General features: G+C 36.4%; 1 long non-coding RNA gene and 1 pseudogene across 2 annotated transcripts in view; one reads left to right on the top strand and one right to left on the bottom strand.

Moving 5' to 3' along the window:
* The window catches only part of LOC144286936 (uncharacterized), a 571,272-nt gene extending 561,048 nt beyond the window's left edge, over positions 1 to 10,224 (top strand). For both annotated transcript variants that reach the window (XR_013354884.1, XR_013354881.1), the window contains exon 7: positions 8,813 to 10,224. This is a non-coding gene — a long non-coding RNA (uncharacterized LOC144286936). The remainder of the gene's footprint in view (positions 1 to 8,812) is intronic.
* Positions 3,647 to 3,774, bottom strand: LOC144287362 (U2 spliceosomal RNA; annotated as a pseudogene).
* Positions 10,225 to 19,136: the final 8,912 nt, after the last annotated feature.

Here is a 19,136-nt window from a genome sequence, read left to right as displayed (position 1 = left end):
TTGTAATAGTTATGTAGTCATAGCTCTTGGTGGTTTAATTTGAACTAATCCTTGAGATTTTCTATGTAGATGGTATTAACTGTGAAAAGAGAGTTTCATTTCTTCCTTTTAAAATTTGTATTCCTTTTATTTCTTTTTCGTGTGTTATTTCATTGGCCAGGATTTCCAGTATAGTGATGAATAGGAGTAGGAAGCAAGTGCATCCTTATCTTGTACCCAATTTTAGGGAGAAAGCATCCAGGTTTTCACAACTGAGTGTAATAATAGCTTAAGCTCTTTCTCCCTGTGAATGCCCTTTTTCATGTTCAGGAAATCTTTTCCTATCCCTAGATTGCTGAGAGTTTTTATTATAAATGAATCTGTTAAGCCTTATCAAATGCTTTTTCACATCCATTAAGGTAATTACCTTTTTTTTTTTTTTTGGTTTTACTTTTATTCTGCTGATATGATAGATGACACTGATTGATTTTTGAATGTTGAACTGGCTTTGTATTCCTAAGATAAATTTTATTTGATAGAATTATACATTTTACATATACTGAATTCAATCGGTGGTGTTTTATTGAGATTATTTCATCTATGTTCATGAGTATATTGATTTATGGTCTTTCTGCCTTTTAATGTTTTTATCTGGTTTTGCTATCAAGGTAATGTTGGCATCATAAAATATGTTGTAGAGTGTTCCCTCCTTTCTCATCTACTGAAAGATACTGCATAGTGTTTGTGTTATTTCTTAATATTTGGGAGAATTTGCTAGTGAAATCAATGGGGCCTAAAGTTTTCTTTATTGGATGATTTTAGCTATGGATTCAATTTATTTAATAGCTATAGTATTTTTTTAGGCTGATGTGAAAGAGGCAGCTGGGTAGTTTCTAAACAACAAATTTATTTTCCTTAATTCTGACTTTAGCTAGTAAGTCCAAGGTCAAGGTGTCGGCATGATGATGATCTGGTGAGAACCTCCTTCCTAGTTCACAACTGGAGCCTTCTTACTGTTTTATAAAATTTATTAATTTTTTTAAATTCAGCCTTTCTTTTTACTGATTTTTCTGTTATTTTTCTGTTTTAAAATGTGAAAAAAAAAAAAAAAAAACCACCATCTCTTCTTCATTATTTCCTTCCTTCTGCTTCTTTGGTTTTACTTTGCTCTTCTCTTTTCTATTTCTTAAGATGGTAACTTAGCTTTTTTATTTAAATTTTTTTTCCTAATGTAAATAAAGAAAAATATTCACGTATCCTCATTATAAAATTCTATTATCTCAGTAATTTTGTAAACTATTTAGCTTCTAGCCCATAAAGTGAGAGGCTGTGTTTAAATGATGCCTTATTTTTTTACTTATTTGACAGAGAGAGATGAGAGAGAGAGAGAGAGAAAGAGAGAAAACAAACAGGGGGAGGTAGAGGGAGAGCAAGCTCCACAGAGCACCCAGTGGGAAGCCTGACGTGGGGCTTGATTCTAGGACGTTGAGACCATGACCTGAGCTGAAGGCAGAGGCCTAAACAACTGAGCCACCCAGGTGCCCCTAGATGATGCCTTACTTAACAGATAGTTAGGAATGAGAGAATGAATGGAAAAGCCAAATTCGGGGAACTAGGAGGGGATACCAAACCAAAAAATAAAAATAAAAAAGAGGAATCACATATGCCAGGGTTACAGCAGCATCATGGCTGTCTGGAATCCTATGGCCCACTACCAGGTAGAAAATATGGATTTGAAACCACTGAGCAAAAGTTGATTCTGAGACTCCTGTACAACCCAAATGACTGTGAGGAATATAACCCCTATGAAATGGAAACAGGCAAAAGTTAATCCACTAGCACACGTTGGGACAGGAAATTTGCTGTCTGTCTGGACTGGTAAGGGAAAAATTCTCCCATGAGAAATTAAAATTATACCTGTTAATAAAATAGTTTATTTTAAAAATATAGTCTATTAATAAAAAATAAATATTATCAATATCATATATCATTAGGGAATCGTAAATTAAAATAAAAATGAGATACCACTACTACATACCTATTAGAATAGCTAAAATCTAAAAAACTAACAGCATCCAATGCTGCAGATAATGCAGAGCAACAGCAATGCCCATTCTCTCTGGAGAGAATGAAAATAGTGAGGACACTTTGGAAGACAGTTTGGTGGCATCTTGTAAAACCAAACATATTCACTCTATGATGCAGCATCACACTCCTTGGTATTTACCGAAATGAGTTGAAAACTCATGTCCACACAAAAGGCTGCATACAAATATTTATTTGTAATTGTCCTAAACTGGAAGCAACCCAGTAGGTGAATGGATAAACAAACTGGCACAGCTAGCTATACAGCAGAGCATTCATTATCAAAACAAAAACAAAAACAAAAAAACAAAACAAAACAAAAAAACGATTGAGCTACAGAAACACATGGAGGAAGCTTAAATGCATATTGCTAAGTGAAAGAAGCCACTTTGGGTAGGCTACATAATAGAGGATTCCAAATACATGACAATTTGGAAAGGGCAAAATGATGGAAACAGTGAGAAGATCAGTGGTTGCAAGGGATTCCGGGGAAGGGAGGAAAGGAATGAATAAGTGAAGCACAGGTAAACCCATTCTGTAGGAAAATGTAATGGCGCATACCTATCATTATGCATCTGTCAAAATCCATAGAACTCTACAAAACAAAGAGTGAAACTTGATGCAGACTATGGATTATAGTAAATGACACTGTACCAATATTGGTTCATTAACTGTAATAAAACTGTTACACTGGTGCAAAATTTTAAAAATAAAACTGTATAATAAGGCTGGAGGTGTGTTATATATGGGACTCTACATACAATCTACTCAATTATTCTATGAATCTAAAACTGAACTAAAAATAAAGTCTATTAATTATTTTTAAACTTAAGAGTAGGCAATTAAGAATAAAATGAGCACATTCAAAAGAATTAAGGGAGTAAAATGGGCTTACATAGATAAAAGTTAAGAAAAGAATAAAAGAGAGGCAAAAAAAAAGTATGGTAAATAGAGAATGCACAATATGATGGTTTAAAGATCTGCAAGTATATCAGCAAGTACATTACCTGCCAACAAAATACAGTCTTCTGTGAAAGAACTAATTTTAAAACTGGAAAAATAAAATGACCTAGTGCTTTGAGAGATTTTTTAAAAAATATCCTGTTATTGGAAGATAGAAAATAAAGATATGGAGAAAAATATAACTGGAAATAGCAAGCAAATGAAAGCTGATACATCATTATCAATATTGGAAAGTAGATTTTTGGGTAAAAGGAGAGTCATGACTTAATGATGAAGGAGCCATTTACTAGGAACACAAAACAAAATTAAATCTATATGTATCTAACAATACAGGCCCAAATATATAAAGCAATCATTGATAACAGGTCAAAGAGAAATTTAATTTGCAATAATGCATGCCTTTCTGTAAGAGTAATTCAATAAATCAGGCAAATGTAGATGATAGGGTCGTTAGTGGCTCAGTCAGTTAAGCGTCTGCATTGCCTCAGCTCATGATCTTGGGATGCTGGGATGGAGCCCGCATTGGGCTCTCTGCTCAATGGCATGTGGGCTTCTCCTTCTCTCTCTGCTTCTCCCCGGTCCCCTCCCCCTACCACCTGCTCATGTGCTCTCTCACTCAAATCTCTCTCTCTCAAATAAATAAATAAAATCTTAAAATAAAAAGTAGATGATAGAGTTCAACATTATAAATGATTGGTTTGGTTGCCTGTACTACACTTGATCTCAGCCAAAAGGCCGAGAAGTGATTGCTTTAATTGCTTATAGAAAGAACAGAATGCATTTATAAAATACAAATTCTTCTCAAGAACACATGGAACGTTGATACAAATTGACTATATACTATGTTGTAAATATCTGCATGTCAGTTTCCGTTAGATCAACTTTTTAATAAAAAAGTCCATACAATAGAAAGAGATTGATAGATTTAAAAATAGATTTTAGAAACTACAAGACATGTTTTTAAGCAATTCATAGTTCAAATATGAAATTATATTAATTACATTATATAAAGTTTAAGAAATTAACAAGTATTGGTTAAGTTATTGGTGAGAAATTCTCCCACCACTGATTGGGATGTAAACTGTCAGAGCACTTTGTGTAATGAATAGGCAATATATAAAAAAGATGAAGGTACACATACCCTCTAAGCCAACAAAACCACATTTAAGTTCATACATAGATAAAGTGTCATTCATGTGTAAAAGAACACACATAAAGATAGTTCTGAAGCATTGTTTCTAATAGCAAAAAATACAAAACAATGAAATGTAGTTTATTAATTAATGGATACATAAATAATCATGTACTTATAAAATGGAAAAGCATCAATTGTCAATATTAATGAATTCCCTTGATCAAGTTTACTTTTTTAGATCTTACAAGCCAAGCTATCAGTTGAGGGTATTATATAGGTACTTATGTAGTTCCAGAAAAAATTTCCATGTGGGTGGTTGTTTTTTTTTTTTTTAATTCAAAATATAGTAGTAAAAATTAGGTACTACTTTATTTTATTTTGTAATACAAGTCTACTAATGAGAAAAATAGGACTCCCTTTATGGGGTAAAATTTCATCTAATTGAGGTTCAAAGTTAATGTTTCATATCATCAAATTGATTGCAAATGTTCATTTGAAAAAAAAAAAAACTTTTTCAGTTTGAAGGCTGCACAAAAACAGGTGGTGGATCAGATTTTGGCCCCTGGGCCATTGTTTGCCAACCTCTGAACTGGATCAATGTATCAGCATAACAGTGAGTGTAAACACATCTTGGTACCACTTATGCAAGCTATTTTTTTAAAAAACCAGAACACTGTTATTATTTATGGACATATATAAGTAGTCTAAGTACAAAAAAGCATGAACAGGAGGGTATATACCAATGGTAGGACAGGGTCGGAATGCAATATTTCAGGTTAAACTAATGAATCCAACATTTCAATACTTAGAATGCCTTTCTGGGCTCCAGATGTACACTCCAAAAACTGCCTGCTGGATAGACCAACTGGGGTTGGCCACAGGAATTTGGAATTGGATGTATCCAAAAATAAATGAATCATTTCCCTCTCCCCCACCTCTTCCAGGGCTTCCTGACAAATTATTCTCTTACTGACCCTTTAGGGTTTATCTCAATAAATACCACCACCATCTCTCAGGCTTCTTCAATCTGTCCTTTCCTCCCCAAATGTTACTATTATTTCTCAAATTCAGGTCCTTATCATCATCCTCTCTCTGTGTGTCTCTTTCCATCTCTTTCTCTCCTCTCTTGCTATTACAGTAAAAGCCTCATAACTTTTCTCCACGAGAGAAAGTTTTTTGAAACTTAGATGGAATGGACCCTTTTGTTCCATTTCTTCAAATTCTCTGATGCCTCACCATTCTGGATAAGAAAAAAATTAAAGTCTTTAACAGGTCTTTAGACTCTCTGAATTGATTTTCTTAACTTTTCAATGTTAACATCTTAACCTTTAAATCTTCTAATGCTTAACTTTAACCATTCCACCGCCCCACCTACCGCATACACACAACTTTCCACAATTATGGTCTCTAAACTCCTATGATGACACTGAGAGCTCGGATGCAATGGGAAGTTAATCAAGGAATAAGGAATGTGTTTTGTTTTGTAGAACCAGCAGTTCAAGCCAAGGAGAAGCCCAACTGGGTGTCTCACCTGGGAGCCCCTTATGTGAGCCAGTTTGAGCCAGATGGGAGCTGAGGGTCTACTCTGAAGCCCCCTTGAGCTGACCCAAAGTTACTTTTAGGTGATTATAATACTAAGAGCCCCTCCTACGGGTGGGGTTTTCTGCCATTTTTTTTTAACATACCATGTATGCACAACATGTTGACATGCTAAGTACGTGCAATCGAACCAACAAGTGCATCTGCAAGCTCCCTGCTCCCACCTCCTGAAGCACTCCCGATGCCCTGAATAAAAGTTTCCTGTACTAACCCAATGAGGAGATGGTGTTTTGAAAGCTCTTTGTCTCCTTACTTGCAACAAGTGATAAAAAGTTACTTGCTTTCAATACTTCCATGTGTTGCCTTCAATTTGATGCACCCCAAGGGGTAAACCCTTTGAGTTTGGTTATAAAACCCCTACCAATATTAATTACATTTTAGAATTATTCCCTAATATATTTTTATTTATTTCAAATACAAGCATCTTTGTACATTTATTGACAAAGACAATATTAAATACATTCAAAATCAGTTTTTAAGATGTAAGAGAATATAAATCTTTTAGTATTAACAGCATACATAAACATCTTTTGTGGTTCTCACTAATATACTAATACTAGCTATACTACAGATAATGTATTTAATAAGAGCAAGGCAATGGTGTCTACGGCCACTTTTGACCCCTTCTTTGTTTTTGTGGATAAATGCTCTGCTTCATTCTTGCTAATAAGAAGGGGATTGATTCAGTGCTTCTGTGGAAGGGCAGCTTCTTCAATTTCCATCCTCTTCTCTCCTAAATCAAGACATAGTTCCAACAATTGTTTCTGTTCTTTCTTTCTTTTAAAAAATATTTATTTATTTTAGAGTGAGAAAGTGAGAGAACACGTGCCCATGCATGTGAGAGCTCGTGGGGAGGGGCATCCTTTTGTAAAAGACATTTACATTTCTAAGGGAAGTCGCATTTGTAAGAATGTCTCTCTCTGTACCTGGAAGAGAAGAATGACTAAATCTCTAGAAACTTATCAATGGAGAAGACAAAGAATTAAGTTTACAAACATCTTTAATATTGTTCACCATGCTTTTCCTGATAACCTCCTATATTCCATCCTCCTCCCAACCACCCCCCTCTTACCTTTTGTCTTTAGCTGGAGATGATATTGAAGATAGTGGCTTAGACCACTTTTTGGAAATTACTCAGTTTTTCTGGGTATCTTCCTCGTATATACAAGAGATTTACATGCTATTAAACTTCTGTTGGTTTTTCTCTTGTTAGTCCATCTTTTATTACAAAAGGTCTTAGCCAAAAACCTAGAAGGGTAAAAGGAGACTTACTTTTCCTCTTCTACATCTCACTTTATAGCAAATTTCTTCCAAATGTTTCCTATGACTCCTCTTTCACCTAGAGCACTGCCCCACTGACATAGCTCTTTCCAAGGTCACCAATGACCTTCACAGATGTAAATCCATCCACTAATTCTTCATCTCGTGATATGTGGCCATCCAACAGACTCTGACAAGGGTGGCCATTCCCTCCTCCTTGACATACTATCTTCACTTGACCCTTGGGAAGCACTCTTTCTCTTCCTTCCAAGCTTACCTTCTGACCCTATGTTTACTTTGCTATTTCATTCTGTTCTCTCAAGACTTCTAAATGGCAGAGTATACCATCCATCACCCAGTCAGACGTAGTATGCATGTAGTTGATCTCATGCACATTCATGGCTTTCTATCCAACTGCTGATGACTTACAAATTTCCATCTCAAGCCTGATCCTCTCAACTGCACTCCAGATAGTTCTAGAAACACTGACTTGATACCCCTACCTCTATGTCTGTTAAGCATCTCAGATTTAGAAGGTCCCAGCCCAACTCCATGTTTCTCTCCTTCATGGCTTCTCCCGCATTTGTCACCATAGTTGTAAAGGACAACTGTAACTCTCCCTTTGTTCAGGCTTAAAGCCATGGAGACAACCAGTCTTCTTTTTTATTTCACAAATCATACCCTATTCATCAATAAATCTTTTTGACTCTACCTTCAAAACATCCTATTTCTGAAATCTGAGCAAGCCACTGACCATCACTGCTGCCACTCTGGTCCTTGCCATCATCACCCTCCCAACATTGTAATATTGAAGTACCCTTCTAGAGATTGTCCCAATTGTCCCCACAGAGTCTGTTGATCACACAATACTTAGAGTCTTCTACTGTCACAAGGTAAATCGAACTATGCCTCTCTTTTGCTCAAAATACTCCTTGCAGATCCTTGAACGTATCAAGAACATTCCATGCCCTGCCTTTTGTTTGGGATGCTCTTCCTCATAGTATTTGCATGGGTAGCTCCTTCATTTCCTTCATGTTTCTGCTTCTTGGGCCTCTACTGACAGTATATCCTTCTCCACCCACAACATTCCTCACTCCCCTTACTCTGCAAATCATCACCATCTAACCAATGTAAGCACTTGTATGTATAGATTTTTTTTAAGCTATCTATTTGTTTACCATTTATCTACCACCACGAGAATATAACCTCTCTTGATTGAGGGACTAACTTATTTTGTTGACTGTTATGTTCTCAGAACCTAGAATGACAGACCAGTTGATAGAAAGAGTCTGGCAGATTAAAAAGTGAATGAAGAGTAAATGAATACATGACTGAATAGACTGGTTCTGATTAGCTTCTTATTGTTTTTGACTTGTAGTTTGTCTGTGATGGCTGATTTTATGTGTCAACTTGCTTGAACTGTGGTGTCCAGATGTTCAGTCAAACACCATTCTAGATGTTACCGTGAAGGTTCTTTTTTTCCTTTTTTTTTTTTTTTTTTTTGATGTGGTTACTGTTTAAATCAGTCGACTTTGAGTAATGCAAATTACCCTCCATAATGTGGGTAGACATCATCCAATCGGTTGAAGATGTTAAGACAAAAGCCTGAGGTAACCCAAGGAAAAGGAAGAAAGAATACTGCCTCTAGGTTTCCCTTAAGCTCTATGGTTTCAGCATCAACTTTTTTAGGGCTCTCCACCCTACGGATTTCAGACTTGCTAGCCTCCACAGTCATGAGAGCCAATTCCTTAAAACCTCTTTTTTTCTCTTTTTTTTATTTATTTATTTTAGAGAGAGCATACACAAGCATGAGAGGGGAGAGGAGTGGAAGGAGACGTGGACTCCCTGCTGAGCAGAACTCTGGGATCATGACCTAGGCCAAGGACAGACACTTAACCAACTGAACCACCCAAGCATCCCAAAACCTCTTTCTTTGTGTCTACACACATATGTATGTATACACACACATATACACACACTCATACACACACATCCTATTGGTTTTATTTCTCTGGAAAACACTGATTAATACAATGCCTGATGGAAACCTTTTTCTCAGAGTAAAAGCAGACACAGCTCTATGATTTTTCTTTTGTTGATTCCTACTTTCATTAGCAAACATAATTGTATTAAGGTGATAGCAATTGGTCTTAAGTTGTATGTTCTAGTCACTGTTCTAAGATATTTATATCTATTAACTCATTTAATGCCTTCTAAAGTCAGTGAAGAATATGCCATTATCCGAGTTTGAATAAGGAAACAGATGCTCAGAGATGTGAACTGTTCAAGTGTTCAAGTCACACAGTTAATGGGTGGCAAAAGTAGAGGAGGGATTCACAGAAAGACTTCTTTGTAGAAACCATCTAGGCCATGTATCCATTTCAGGAGTGTTGGATTAGTTAAAAGCAGACATTATAGTCTGTCCATCTACTTAAATATTATTTAAATTGCATATTTTCACAGTGCCTTGCTATTATAGGAAAGAAAGAGCATCTGCTACATGCTCATGCCAATCCATACATTGTAAGTGACACATGACATGGGAGACACTCATATACAGCTGTATATTAAATATTAGCAAACATTTGTAGATAAAAGGTAGGCAGGAATACAAGTTCTGTTTTGCTCCTGTTCTCAGTGAATTGTGCTGCTCAGCACTGTGCCCCACTTGGAAGATTCCTGCTGTGACCTTGGGGTTCTCTGTCTTCTTAATGGTGCACAGGGGTTTGAAAGAGCAAAATGTGAAAATTAAAATTCTGCACATGAGGATTCAGTTTCACAGACCAATTCTAAACAGTTAACAAAACATGCAACAGTTTCATGGCATAGAGAAACACTCATGTGGCTTTTTCCTGAATAAATAGTTGCCACAGAGTTCCTGAATACCTACCCCCGACCCTAGCAGGCACAGTCTACTAGGGAAGGAAGATTTCTAGATGTTGCAACACTTACTTATTTTTTTTCCATACTCCTCTTCCAAAAATACCTAATTTTGCAATCAGAATTAGATTTGAGACTGGGAATGTGTTACTTTCTTCTAAAGCTTTTTAGTTTATTGTGAGTCAATAATTGTCACACTGGTTTTTGTTGTTGTTGTTGTTGTTGTTGTTTTTTTACTATGTACTTCATCCCCCATAATAAAATAAAATAGTAAAATGAAATGAAATAAAACAAAAAGTAAAATAAAACAAAAATGAGATTGTCTTGGGAACATTTAAATAAACTTTTCAAAATTTTAAGTAAATATTAATAATTTTTTTAAATTACTTTGCAGATCATTTTAAAGACTACTCCCAAATACAAATGATAAATATACAAATCTATAACATATATATACCAGCATAGCTTTTGGTAGTTTTACCATTGTATTAGTGACAGTTTTGATATTTTTGATATTTAAATGCTTAACCTAAACTAACTAGACACTAATAACTCCCCCCACCCCAAGCATTATGTATAAATACATTAATGGCTCTTAAAACTTAAAATAGTAATAGAAATGTATTGTCTTCTTCACAGAGCCAAATACTCAAAGAAAATATGGACAAGAGGACAACAGCCAAATATATTGCCAATGCTAAAACATTAAAATTAAAGCAGTCATATTTTTCTTTCTTACAACCACAACTCTGTTTGACACCTATTACCGTGACCATTTTTTAAAACTGCGTGACTGGACTGGGCTCACATTTCTCACACCTTTATCTACTTCGTGGCAGGTGTGAAGGAAAGAGTAGAAGACAAGTGTGTGGCTAAAACCAAACTCAATTTTGACTGTCAATTTTGAGAAGGGAAAACAGTGTAAAAATGAAGCTGATTCATTAAATTGAAACCACCTTTTCCCTTCCAATTAAAAGCATCTCCTACCTTCACCCTCTTTCAAGAGTTACCTGCTATATTGCATGGATATAGAATGCAGTTCCTCAGAGTAACACAACTGCCCTGGTCCACTTGTGAGTTTTTAAAAATAAATACAGTATAGTACTATAAATGTATTTTCTCTTCCTTATGATTTTTTTTTAAAGAGAGGGAGAGGATGGGAGGGGCAGAAGGAGAGGGAGAGAGAGAATCTTAAGCAGGCTCCACACTCAGCACAGAGTCATGATCTGAGCCAAAAGGCTCGATCTCACAACCCTAAGATGTGCCAAAATCAAGAGTTGGATGCTTAACTGACTGAGCCACCCAGGTGCCCATTCCTTATGATTTTCTAAATATCACCCTCTAGCTTACTTCATGTAAGAATACAGTATGTCATGCATATAACATACAAAATATATGTTAATCGATTGTTTATGTTATTAGTAAGGCTTCCAGTCAACAGTAGGCAATTAGTAGTTAAGTTCTGGAGGACTCAAAAATTATACATGGGTTTTCTTTTTCTTTTTTTTTAATGCACGGATTTTCAACTGTGCAGGGTGGGGAGAGGGTGTCAACATCTCTAACCCCTGCTTAGTTTAAGGGTCAATTGTATTCTCACTTTGTTTTCAGATTTCACAGAATCAGTGAAAGTACATATAAAAGCATGACCCATATGAAATTGTGTGTTTAAGTGGCATAAAGAGATAAACCTTTTCTTTCTTCAGCAATTCTATATATTATATTTAAGTTACAAAGACACTAAATGCTGAAAAAAATTCCTAAAAGCCAATATTACATAAATAACAACCATAAAATACATTTTTAAAATGTCTGGGTTTAATATAAGATATATATTACTGGAAGCTTACAGTGTGGGATTTCTCACCTCTTGAAATTTGCTCTAAAATTTACTGATTTCCTTACGAGCCAGGTCTTAAAATGATTTAATGACTTCTTTTATGTCCAAGAATCACATACATCATTCTTGAGTTATCACAAATCAGTGCATTTCTATTATAAAGAGGCTTTAGGACACATCATATTTGAGGTAGAAAGCGTCCCTAAATGATACCAAAAGGACAGGAGCAAAATTAACCAGTCATATGTGGTTTAAATGGTAAACCAGTCAAATAAATATATGAATATTTTTAAACTTTAATATACTCACAAACATTTGAAATTACTAAGTTATTTAAAAGTTTGGTATGTTGACACAATCAATGCCTTAAATAATTGCATACCCATTATGCATTTCAATTATTTTCCCGCCAGTACCAAAAGAAGGTACATATGCATGCCTCATTCTATCTTCATGGAAATGCAGGGCTCATGAACAAGCTCTGGAAGATCTGAAGGATGAGGATAGTGAAAGAAAGGATTAAAATCAGACTCGTGGGGAATTAATAGGGCCATGATTTTCTGGACAGGAGAAAGAGACAGTTATTTAAAGGTTTATTCAAAGAGGAAAAATAAACTATTTTGTTGTTATTTACAACTTTAAAAATAAATAATATACCTATATCATCACTATGTTAATGCTAAGCTTATTACTAGGACAAATTGTGTGTATATTTATCTGTGTGTGTGTGCATGTGTATAAAGAAATTAGTCTTTCATCTCTCAAGCATATAATATGCCTTGAAATCATGGATATGGACTAATTTATCACTGAAACTTTTCCTTCTCCCCTTGGTCCAGAGAAGGTGTGACGTGGAAGTTTCTGGAAAATTTCTTTTGACAGAAGCCTGAGTATAACATATTCAAATTCAGTGCTGGGGTGGCAATGTGGATCGAAATGCCCCTCACGGTATAGTTCTGGTGTTGGAATTAAGAGAGTCAACACTCTCACTCAGAACCAAGAATAAGTGAAAATTACATAAAATTGCCATGTTCTATATTGTAAGGTAGTGTAAAAGCATCTGAAACCTTGTAAAACTCTTACATTTTCCCCCCAACGCAGCAGGAGTTTACTTGTGGAAATAGACCTTGGATATGTTCTAATACATTTTGAAAACTGCAAATCTGTGTGAATAATAGAAACCACAGCATGCCTGATCCAGGTGCTACAAAAATGCTAGTGCTTAGTCGTCCTATCAGGGAAAACAATAGCTTGGCCTTTTAATTATTTTATAACTTTTACTTTGATTTCTTGAGAAATAGGTGATATGGAAGGCAGCTAGCGAATGACTCAGTTGTCCCTTAATTCAGCTGGGCCAAGGGAAATGCCAAAGATGACATGACGAAAAGTAGCCGTTCGGTAGTTCCCAAAGTGCATTTTGCTTTCCATCAGTTGGCTGATACCAAGTGAGTGATAATAAGACGTCTTTAGAGGAACATAAATGTCAGTTCTGCGCCTGCTTGTAACCTGAGGAAATGGATGAAAAGGTAGCACACACATCCACACAATTTAAACTTGGTAAAGGAGCTTTGGACGGACTCCCTTGGTTTGTGGTTTCAGGATTCAGGGTACCCGACCACTGAATGTTTCTTTGTGGGTGTTCAGGCAAGCAGAGGCTTATCTGTAGACTCACATCCCCACCCTGTGGCTCTGCTGGACCCATGATGCTGGGTTAGAAATAGTCTCTTACCAGTGAATTGAGCCCTATTTCAACACATGTCCCTTAGAGCAGCATGTTCGATTGCTACCAGGAAAGGGGCTTTCTTACTGAACTTAAATTCTGTAATGAAAAATCCTATTTCTTTTGAAACCTAGTAATTCACCTAAATTATTCTTGAAGCCATCCTGGATATGTAAAAATAAGTAGTCCTACCCTAAGAAGCAAAGCCTCACTAATGTGTGCATTCAACCGTAAGAATTTGTCCAAATGAGAAATAATTCAGATTTAATTTTGTAATATTAACTTTTGCCTTTTCACTGAAGGGAACTGTTGACGTGATAAAGATAGAAAGTGCAGCAAGTACCAAAGATACAGTAAAATAAGGGAGTGAAAGGAGAAAAATATGATTCATAGAATATGATTTTAAACCTCAAACTCAAGTTTAGTTATTAATTTCAAATCTACCCTTAATATCATTCATTTATTCCAAACAGTGATAGCTGAACCTGTGACTAATGTTTTAATCAGAGTTCAAATTAATAATATTTTAGATTGATGTTTCCTATTTCTTTTCATTTTGAGGGGGGTCTTTTTAGAGGCTAACAGATTGCAGTGTGATTAAATTTTCAGAGCTCACTGATATAATGCATCCCTGTAAGTGTCATTTCGTTAGTCTAGTGAACCCATTTGTATTCCTTCATTGTTTATCATAGGACCTAGGAATGAATGCCTCCTCTGTTATCCTGACTTAGATATGGAAGGAAAGAGCTTTACAGTATATTTTCTGATGAAGACTTATACCCCTAAAATGATGTCCTATTCCACAAACCTCCTACAGCTCCCCACCACCAGTCACTAAGATCCTTGTCTGATGACAATCAGAACAAGGTGAAATTAGTGAAAACTGATACAGAGAGGAAGTTGATATGTTCAACAAGTATTGGGCATTAAGGAGGGCTTGTGATGTGATGAGCGCTGGGTGTTAAATGCAACTGATAAGGTATTGAACACTACACCTGAAACTAATGATGTACTATATGTTGGCTAATTGAGTTTAAACGAAAAATTAAAAAATAAAATAAAATCAGTTTTTGTAAGTAGAAAAAAAAATCTGTTATACCCTGCACCATGGTAGCCACCTTCTTTTATTTTTCAAATTGTATTTCAAATTCTTATGAATATAAGCAAAATATAAGTCCTCAACAAGCACCAAAACGTATAGTATTTGAATTCTGATCCCTTTATTTTCCTTCTCCTTTTTTCTGTTACCTCTTGGCCATTTCACAGCTCATTAGCACTATTGACTGAGCCTTAACCAGAGGGGAGGGCAAGAGAAGGAAACTCAACCAGGCTATTTCTGCTCCTTCTATTGTAGCCTTAGGAGGAAAAAGTGGACAGTAGGTTGCTGTACCAAAGTGACAAGAAGGTTTCAGAGCCTATAAAGAAAGAGGTAGCCTATCTTTAGATTCCTTCCTACAAATATGTCTTCCAGATTAGGGGTGCCTGGGTGGCTGAGTTGGTTAGGCATCTGACTTTTAAATGTCATGATCTCAGGGTCCTGGGGTGAGCCCATGTCTGGCTCCTGGCTCAGTGAGGAGTCTGCTTCTTCCTCTTCCTCTCCCTCTGCCCCTCTACCCGGCTTGTGCTCTTTCTCTTACTTTCTCTCTCTCTCTAATAAATAAATAAAATCTTTTTTTTTTTAAGAAATAAGTCATACTCAAATAAGCACATGCACACATGTGATTTTCATTTTGAGATAAATAGGAAGCTTTGTTTGTTTATCAATTATGAATGATCCATCGAAGATGCAATCTAGCGTTTATTGAATGCCTATGTGGAATTCCCATATATGTAATCAAATTTGCATAAATCCCTCCATTGCCCTAATCCTCACTACTACTCTATGATAAGGGAAATGCCACCGTACTCCAGAGTTTTCTTTCTCACTTGCAAGGCATCCTTGAGACTTCTTTCTCTTCCATGTCCCTTCCCCATTGTATTGAGTCAATAATCAAGATTTACTGGTTTTTACCTTCTAAATATCTACCTTCTAAATATCTGTCACAGGTGTTTACTTCTTCCCTGACCCTAGGCTAAAACTACAACCTGCCTTCTCAATAGAACTCTTAACTTTGTTCCACCATGTGAACTTTGAAATCTTGAGATTGAGAACATGTTTGGTTTTGCCCCTCAGGATCTAGTATAGGATCTGGTATTTAATAGGGGAAAGAAAGTGGCAGTAGCTACTGCTAATAAATTAAAAAATATATAAGTAGGGAAAATAATTATATTTTTAACACTTTAATTTCTTTCTTTATTATAAAAACACACACACAACAACCCCACTGACACTTATTTTTCTATACACAGACTATGTGAAATGTCACTTAGGGACCACAGTGGATAGATCCTGAGACCACTGGTTCCAGATATTACCAAAAAGCATTACCTCCAACCTAATAAAAAAAAAAAAGTCCCATCCATCTGATGAGCTTTGCACAAAACTACTAAACTGGCCTAAAATAAACTGAAACAGGAACCTTCATTTCCAGCAATAGGTCTCTATACTGTGTAGTGGATGATTAACACCTACGGTTTGGGATTAGCCAACTGTGGGATCTAATGGCACTTCCACCACATAGAGTGTACAATCTTAAACAAGTCATTTCAGCTCTCTGAGATTTGGTTATACTTTTGTAATGTTAAAATAAAGATACTTAACTTCCAAGAATTTTGTGGGTTGAAGACAATATTTATATAAAGTGCCGAGCACAGTGCCTAGCATAGAAGAGATGCCCAATAAATTTTAGTTTGAATTTTCAAATAACAATGTCTTTAAGCTATAAAATAATTGGTGCTGGTCTTCCTGGTGAAAGAAAAAAAGGTGCTGTGATTATAGCACATTTTTAGTGCTTCCAAAGGTCATTTGCAACTATTCAATAACCTGCTTAGATACTACCAAGAGGTTGGCAGCACAGCTGTTATTAGTCCCATTTTTTAAAATAAAGAACTAGAGACCCAGATAGTTGTGTGACTTGTACAAGGTCAAAGAGTGAATTAGTAAGTAAACTTGGAAGAGGGCCTTGACCTTAGGATTTCTAATCTGTTTTTAGCTGCCTCCCCGCCAACCACCTCCACCATAGTAAGAATTTAGTTCATTTCAGAGAGACTCAGGTTGTGGGTGTGAATTGTTCAACGTACCAGGGCTTTTTGGAACTGCCAATAATAAGAATATTTTAGATTATGGGGACTATCGTACTATTTCACTATCTGGTTTGTCCAGCTTTTCTGTTTGAGGCTCTGCTTGATTCCATATTTGTTTATTCCTCTACTCATTAAAAGTTGTAAAGTCATGATTATCACAAGACATATGAAAAGATGCAGAAATAGTGTGCCCTGGTGTCAGAGACTCTGCTTCCTTATGTTGTAGCCAAGAATAAACCTGCTAAAAGGTCCAGCAGCCAAGTAGATTGGGGGAAGACCACCATTACAGGTGCCCCCTTCCTAAAGGTATCAGGAATATCCTACCTCCATCTCTAGACTATTAGCTGCCTCCTAGAGATGGGAGGTAAGCCTCAGGTTGTGATAAAGTAATTTTCCTTCTACCAACTGCCCAACCCTATTGCCATAGAAGATCAAATGGAAAGAATCTCAAAACAAAACGAAACAAACCAAAGAAAGAAAAGAAAAGAAAAAAAAGAACGACAACAACAAAAAAAAAGCTAGATAGAAATGAGATCCAGAAAATATTTCTGGGTGGTAGCATGTTGAAGTCCAGATGGAAATTTAGCATTAATTTGGCTAACGCTATTTTAGTCACAGCACATTTTCAACTATTTATTTTTGTACTGAGCCTCTCCTAGTAAGGTGGGTATCGAATGGAAATTTTTTTCTAAGGTGGCATTTCAAATAATAACAATAATAATAAAATCCTGGATCAGGAGCAATTTTTCCATTAGATACATAAAGAAGCACAGCAGGGACCTTGAATGGGCCTATATTTTTTGCTAATTTAATCTGTGCATATAAATGACATCTTTCCATGTCTTTCTAAAAGAAGGCTTGTTTTTCCATCGTTTTAAATGATTGGCTCCGACTTTGAGATGCTTGTTTCTTTAGTGTTGATACCCAGATACAAATGCAGTCCTTCTAATTTATACAAGGGGGGGGGGGGGAGGAGAGCAGACTATGAGAGAGGAGGATTTTATCCATGCCATGGTTCCATATATAGAAAATTGATTTTCCAACCATACCAAATGATAAAGTCCATCTTTGATATATTCCTGTCTCACTGCTTTCCAGGTCTTAAGGCATCTGATCTCAGGTCAGCTCCCCTTGGAGTGTAATTCAGAACACAGTCCCTTCCCTTTGGAGATCCCATGCCACAGGGCATGGGTATGTTGTTTTTGGCTGGGACAGACCTTATGAAAGAAATTATTCTGCTGCCTCACTGACAGAGTTGGGCATAGGGTACTGAGAAATGGAGCCTCTCCCAGTGGCCCTTTGCCTGGAATTTGTCCTAAAAGCATGAAACTGAGCAGGATTTGTAGCAGACAGATGTGGATAATATATGCACCACCTTTCCATTCTGGTGTCTGTTTGCATGAGAATGAAAAGCTGCAGGATTTGAAGCGGGGCCTTAGGTGATGGTGAGCTGCGAACTCTCAGAGAAACCAGGTTGCAGATCCGATGGGGAAGTTTATTGTGGGGCTGTGGATCCCCCAGCCAAATCAAAAAAGCAATTCCCGTGGTGCCATGTCTGCTAGGGCAAGTTTTCTGAGGATAAGACCTTAAAGATTTTTAGTAGCCCACGAAAAGAACATACGATATAAACAGAGACAGCAGTCAAACCCAGCAGCTGGCCAACAGTTGTTTGCCCTAAAACTTTACCTGAAAACTGGGGATACTTAGCAGGCCACTGGCATGTATTCAAAACCCTCTCTCTGCCATGTATTTCTAAAATGAGAGAGAAATAACTGAGTCAGCATCTTAACCTACAATTACAGAAGGGTCCAAGAGTTTGTTACTTTGGTTCTGTTTTTGCTTGGGATGAGCTTCCAGGAGCAATTAGAGTAAAACATAATCATGACGTGAAAAGAGCCCCCCTCTTGGAACATATGAGTTCTAGTTTCACCCTGTACTGATTTTGAGCAAGTTATTCTACTTCAGTAGGATGGCAGTTCCCTCCTCCATAGAAAGAGAGGATTTAAAGTGATTTCTAGCTTACGTTTTCACTTTAAAACATTGTAACATCACTGATGAAGTGTTGGCCCGTTACAGTGAGCTGAATGTAAAAGAATTAAAAATCAGCACTTTGACCTTCTGTCTGAAGATAAGTGGTCTGAAAGAAGTATACATTATTGATTTTTATATCAATATCAAAATTTATATATGATATTGATTTTATATCAATATCAAAAATTAATATATATACATTTTTTAAAAGATTGTATTTATTTATCCATGAGACACACACACACACACACACACACACACACAGACAGGCAGAGGGAGAAGCAGGATCCCTGAGGGGAGCTCAATGCGGGACTTGATCCCAGGACCCCAGGATCACAACCTGAGCTGAAGGTAGATGCTGAACCGACTGAGCCACCCAGGTGCCCAGATTATATTTTTAAAACACTTATTTTGTTTTTCTCCCTGGAATTTTTTTTTCTCTCCCTGGAATTTAAGCTGGAGGT

This window comes from Canis aureus, chromosome 16 (assembly GCF_053574225.1).
Source record: "Canis aureus isolate CA01 chromosome 16, VMU_Caureus_v.1.0, whole genome shotgun sequence".
Lineage (NCBI taxonomy): Eukaryota > Metazoa > Chordata > Mammalia > Carnivora > Canidae > Canis > Canis aureus.
This window is presented reverse-complemented; position numbering and strand designations above follow the sequence as displayed.